Genomic DNA, 6,746 nt, shown 5'->3' on the forward strand with positions numbered 1-6,746 from the left:
AGCTGTGGAGTCTGGATCTGTGGTTGCGGGTCACCTGCTGCCCCCGTGTTCCTGCTCGACACCCTGCTGCAACGACTATTGTTACTAGTCCTATTGTTATTATAATCATTAACATTACGACTGTTCCATTAACACTGCTATAAATATCTGTACCATTTTTCATTTAGTCCATAGCAACCTTTACTGTGTGTACCCCTCTGTGTGTATATTGTGTAGGCTTCTCTCTCTCTCTCTCTCTCTCTCTCTCTCTCTCTCTCACCCCAACCGGTCGAGGCAGATGGCCGCCCACCCTGAGCCATGGTTCTGCTCGAGGTTTCTGCCTCTTAAAAGGAAATTTTTCCTTGCCTCTGTCGCCTAGTGCTTGCTCTAGGTGGGAACTGTTGGGCTTCTGTAAATACCATCATAGAGTACGGCTAGACCTGCTCTTTTATGAAAAGCGCTGTGAGATAACTGTTGTTGTGATTTGGCGCTATATAATAAAATTGAATTGAAATTTTATTGCATGTGTTTTTTCTGCTCATGTGTCATCAGCATATTATATCACAGTTTGCATTTCCAAACAAGACCCACCAGTTCATTTAATATGTGTGTGCCTTATCTTAATATAACAGTTAAAACTAGTTCCAGATGTCACTGTGTATCTATTAGAGTTTGTGGACGTTGACTGTTGTTTCTGTTTCTCACTGAGTCAGGGCTCCATGTGCAGAGCTAATCTCTAATCTCCTTACTGGGGATCATTTAAGTGTGGGGAACACAGCAGGTGTGTACCTCCTTACATCTGATACAAGAAAAGGTCAGAAGGAAGAAAAATATCCTTCTTATTCAGGTATTTTCTTTTGTGTGTGTTGTTCATAACTCCTTTTAGTTAATGTGCTGTACCATGACTACAGATATATATATACATATATGTGAATGAGTGAGAGTGACCTCACTTCCCCTTTCTGTTTTAGCAACATGCATTGTCATTGAGCTCTAGAGTAGCACTGTACAAGAGTCATGAACAAGATGTTGGATCCATGGCAGAATCCTTTGATTATTTTAAATCCTGCATGTTGTGCACATTGCTGTGTTGCTTTGCAACTTACTACCAACAGCTGTCCATCAGTGGAAATGTGTGTACCAGCAGCAGATATGTGTAATGCTTTCCTCGTGTGCTGACGTGTTAATGTTTGTCCTTCTCCTGCACGAGACAAACACACTGTTTCTGCATCATGTAAAATAACAGGAAGAATAATAAAGATAATAAGATAATAATAATTTTTTCATTTTATCTTGCAGATTCTGAGATTTACAGATTTCATCTATAGATGAATCCTAATAATGTAAAGAGGAAGGAAGCCAGGGCAGCTTTTATCATACCAACTATACCAACCACAGAAAAAAAAACTGGTCAAAGACCACATCCTGCCTTTTTCATTACAGATATTTTGTGACTAACTGACGTACAGGACATCTCATATATGTGATCTACCTGCTGATTTAACAGACGTGAGGAGCAGCTATGAGTTTAACAGCAGCAGCGAGTGGATTTATTGTCTTCCTTCTCTCTGTACAAGGTACTGTCCATCTACATTTATACTGTGAGACATTAGCACATTTGATGTGTGATGTTATGAACTGTGGCGAGATCTCTGCAACACCAGACATTCACTTCTTTTTCTTTAAACTGATGTCTGTACAAGACGACCAACAGAGAGCTGTTTTTTACACCAGTAACATATCTGTACCTTTATAAGTTAACAATGTAAACTTTATAAACTGAAGTTCACAATAATTGTGTGCTTGTGTCGACTTTTAAAAGCCATCAGGGCCCTGGGTATGTCTGACAGAAAGGGTTTGAACCACTAAGTTAGTTCACTGATCACCAAGTCTCCCACTTTATCAGTTTCCTTGTCATAACTTCAATGTGAATTATGTTTACTCAGTATTCAGTATCAATAATTTGCTCACTGATTATAATCAATAATTTGTAATCACCGTTGATAAAAGTGCTTTATACAGTATATACATTTTGGCCACATGTAGAATTTTCACTAGCATTAACTTAATAACTTTTCTTCCTAAGTTACAACCGTTTTTTCACAGCAGACATTTCATAGCAGGAAAAACAGGTGAAACAAATCCATTAATGGAGACTCAGTTTCATCAAGTGTCTGAGTAATCCCTGCCCTGTGGCCACGATGCACAACGTCAGGATCCTGGAAGTAGCTCAACTAAACGAAAGCAGATTAAAGAAAACTGCTGTTCTGATTTACACCCTTCAACTTGGTGGAAGGATGGCATGGACCAAGGAAAACCCGTTCAATTTCAGAGGGGATCTGAATCTGATACACAAATTATTTTTCAGAGCCCTGACACCCCCCTTAATGTTCCACCCTGAGAATGGGGAAGACTATCAGAGAGTGAAAAGAATGTTTCTTCAGCGGAACTTTTACTCTAATGATTCTTGTACAAAAAAGAAGTTTATACAATTTTACAGGAAATTCCCAGGTGCAGAGAATGCACACACTTCTTCACTGATACAGTATTTACCTGAGACATAATCCTTACTCAGACAGAATAAATCTATAGTAACAACACAGACTGAAGTCCTGTAAGACTAACATATTGTAACAAAATAATGTACACTAGTAGACAGTAATTTAACATATAGAAAACAATCAGCTGTTAAGTAGCAAGTAAACAGCGTAGTGTATAAACAGGCAACTGTTTCCTAACACACTTAGCAAAACTACTTTATGCTTCTGTTAGCACTCTTTGTAACAGAGGTGGGGGACTCAAGTCACATGACTTGATTCGAGTCGATGCACGTTTGAAGACTTGAGACTTGCTTGACTAAAACAGACAAAAGACTCGACTTTGACTTGATTTTTGCTCATTCTAACATTTGCGTCTAATCCTGCAACCATGTGCGCTTCACATAACGTTAGCGGTCTGGTTTCCATAACAGCTCAAAATCACCACCACAACACATCCTACTTCATCCGTCAATATGGAACCTATAAAGAACGGACGTTACGTGACTGTGGCTTTTTTATAGGCTGGTCGAACGCTTAGAGAGCTAACGTTACCTTTTAGCTACACCCAGTTGTTTGGCTGCTGTTAGTTTGTGTGAAAACCTCCTAGAGGACAGATTCTGACATAAAGGGAAATAAAGGCTCAATAAATAATATACATCCAATAATGCACAAAAATAGCAAATAAATAAATGTGGGAATATTAATAATACAATGAGATAAATATATCTATCTAGTTTAATTGTCTTCTTTATTTTCACCTTTTGTATATACGTTGTGTTAACACCTCATTCTGAAAACCGGACTTTTGTGTCTTTGTGTCTTTCACAAAGTCTGATGTAATTTGATATATTATGTTGTATGTGGTGCTTGCATCGTGTACTATTGAGATTTGATAGCATCTCTTCAGACTCTCAGACTGCAGCACTTGTCTTTTTAAAGAGAGAAACTGACAGAACAAAGTCTTAACCCTGCCTGAATGTCACAAGCACATAGAGCGCTGTTAAAAGTTTGAGCCGATTCGTTCTTGTTGCTATTGTGCAAAACAGATGCTGCCTGCAGTGCTCCAAGATAACAGCAAGACTTTATCACCTACAACAATAGCTCCGAGTCGGGTTTATTGCCAAGCAGGTTTTAACTTGCAAGCAATTTACTTTGGTGCATAAATAAAGCGGAAAGAAAGCGCTCTGACAAAAATGTAACTTGGTACCAACACTGAACGTACAACTCTCAAAAACTGAAAGAGATGAGGACACGGACAAGACTGACAAGTGGACAAAAACCAGAACGACAATGGACCAGGATGAGTACACAAAACACAAAATATATGTGACTTAAAACTGGAAGAAACTAGTACACAAACTGAGGACCAAGACAAAGAACTGACACAGAACCTGACCACAGAAGAACTAAAACCAGAACACAGAATGAGACGGAACCAAAACTGAACTAAGTTGAAAATGCAAATAAACATAAACAAGGCTGAACAGAGGAAACACAGACATGGAACAAACCCCCTAACACAAGACAGGAAAAGCCAACGCCATAAACATTTGAAACAAGAATCAGAACTCAAAACAGACGAGGCAAATAACAGACCGAGATCGAGACCAGGATTGTGACAGACAAGCCAAATGTCTGCTGTGAAAAGGTCTGTTGAGTCAGTCCTCCATCCATCGTCACCGTACAGGGTCACGGGGGGCTGGCCATCCCACTGACATCGGCGAGAGGCGGGTGCACCATGGACAGGTGCTCTGCGAAAAACAACCAGTCACGCTCACATTCACACCTAAGGACAATTAGGGTCGCCAATCAACCTTGTCCGCATGTCTTTGGACGGTGGGAGGAAGCCAGAGCACCCGGAGTGTTGACCAGTTTTAAGTCTAATTGTCTCAAGCTTTAAAAGGTGAATCATGAAGACTCTTTGTGACAGCGACTGCATTGAATTAGATTCTGGGCTTTTTGCAGCTGGTCAAGGTTACCTTTCTACAACCACCTTCACACATCTGCCTGTCACAAGTCTGTCTCCTGATGTTGTTGAGTCTGACTGTAGTTTTGATGTGCTCTGTGTTACAGTGATACAGGCTCAGAATGGCTGGGGAGTGACTTACACCTCTACTCAGATCTGTGCCTTAAAGGATCAACAGTGGAAATAAGCTGCACCTACACATACCCATCCAGAATAAATGCCGTGATACTACAGTTGAGGAAACATTCTGGTTTACTCAGATGAATGGAGATGTACCTGTGGATCTGAGAACAGACTCAGAGTACGCAGGTCGTTTGCAGTACAGTTGTTCTGACAACATCTGCACTCTGAGAATCACAGACCTGAGAGAGAGCGACTCAGCTGAGTACAAGTTTCATGGTTCATAACAAACCAACCAGGTGGAAGCTTTATGGTTCACCTGGAGTCACTTTGTCTGTCACAGGTAACATTTGTGTTGGAAACCATGTACATTGGCTGTTTAATCTACTGTTAATCTCAGTGTGCCAATTATCATACTTGGAAATTGACAGTTCAGTTATTATAATTTTGTTTCTTTACAATACAGGTTCCAGGTGCAGATGAACTCACAATCATGCAAGACTTACATTTGTACATGGTCACAGCTGAGTGCTCAGTCAGCACTGTCGTCTACCTGATCAAACCTCCTACATCTGGTACAAGAATGGACAGAAAATTAAGGAAGCATCTTCTTATTCAGACTACTTTTATCCTGCACAGCTATTCATGTGCCCTTAAGGACTTGAGGTTTCCTTCTCCATCAGTGTGTGAGTTCACTCCACAATTCTCTACTAATGTGACTAATGTTCTGTACCATGACCAGTGTTGGGCTGAAATTGTAATTGTACTAGTTACTTATACTCCTTAAAAAGTAATACTTTACTTATTACCAGGTGATAAAAGTAACTATTTCCGTTACTCGTTATATACTTTCACACCTGACTTTTGAACAACTTCTTCATGCCAAGCTGCATTTACAAATCTAGAAATTTAAAAGGCTCCAGTTTACTGCCATATACAGAGCGATTAAAACAAGATTCAGGCCTGCATTTATTTTAACCTTACCCCATGGTATTTATTTCTGTCGCGAATTGAAAACTCTGTAGGTCAGAGTGTCAATGAAAAGAGAAGGAAGACATGGCTGGTAGTGTCTTCAAACAGAGTTGCTAAACACCTCAGCGCACTGAAGGAAGCCATCGTACTGTGAGAGCAAGCTTGTTGATGTGTGCAGGCAGAGAAGGCCTAGAGCTCTCCCGTCTGACTGGTCCACCAATAGGAGAAGATGACCCCTTGAACACAGCCCCTCCTCATTTGCATAATGAGGCAGAATGCATAGAGAAATGTAAAAGGACAGGCAGAAATAAATACCATGGGTGAAAATAAATAGGGTAGAAAATGCAACAGAAGAATAAAACAGACGAAAATATTAAAAAACACACACATAAACAACATTGAAATACAAATAAGTCATTAATAAATAAAGTTGAATATAACGGACAATAAATAAATAATGAAATTATTACAAAGGTGAATAAGTAAAGAAGCTAATTAAAATAGATATATACATTTATGTCTCCTTGTATAATTTAATTACTACCTACATTTATTTATTACTTTACTTTTTTGTGCATTTAATCGGATGCTTATTTATTTATTGAACATTTATTTATTTATGAATTTGTCAGGATCAGTCCTCCATATTCTTGTTGCTGTGCTGTGCAGCTGATGCTTCAATAGATTAGATGTAGAATTGTTTTGCTGGCCGCACAAAGTTTTGCATCTTATTCTGATACAATAATGGGAGTACTTACTGCTGTAAGACAACGCCTCTCTCCCTTTTCTTCATTTTTCCTTCAGCTTCTTGGCTGAACAGCTGATTTGAACACGTCGATGCGTTCAGGAACACAGTAACGCAGCGTTACTTGGATTAGTAACTGGAAATCGTAATCCGTTACACTACTAGTTACTGGGAAAAGCAACAATATTACAGTAACGCATTACTGCCCAACACTGACCATGACTTCATGTATCTTTTATGATGAGCAACCCATCCACAGCAATACAACTAGCTGTGAATTACTGCAGTAAAGACCATAGTTTTTGTAATAATAATAAAAATTATTATTATATTTTCAGGTGGCCACGGTCATTCATGCAACAGAGTGACTTACACTGACAGAAGCATCTGTGCCTTCAAAGGCTCATCAGTGGACATTTCTTGT

Source organism: Micropterus salmoides, unplaced genomic scaffold (genome assembly GCF_014851395.1).
Source record: "Micropterus salmoides isolate LMB-PRFRI ecotype aquatic unplaced genomic scaffold, ASM1485139v1 Ms_hic_scaffold_2462, whole genome shotgun sequence".
Classification (NCBI taxonomy): Eukaryota; Metazoa; Chordata; class Actinopteri; order Centrarchiformes; family Centrarchidae; genus Micropterus; species Micropterus salmoides.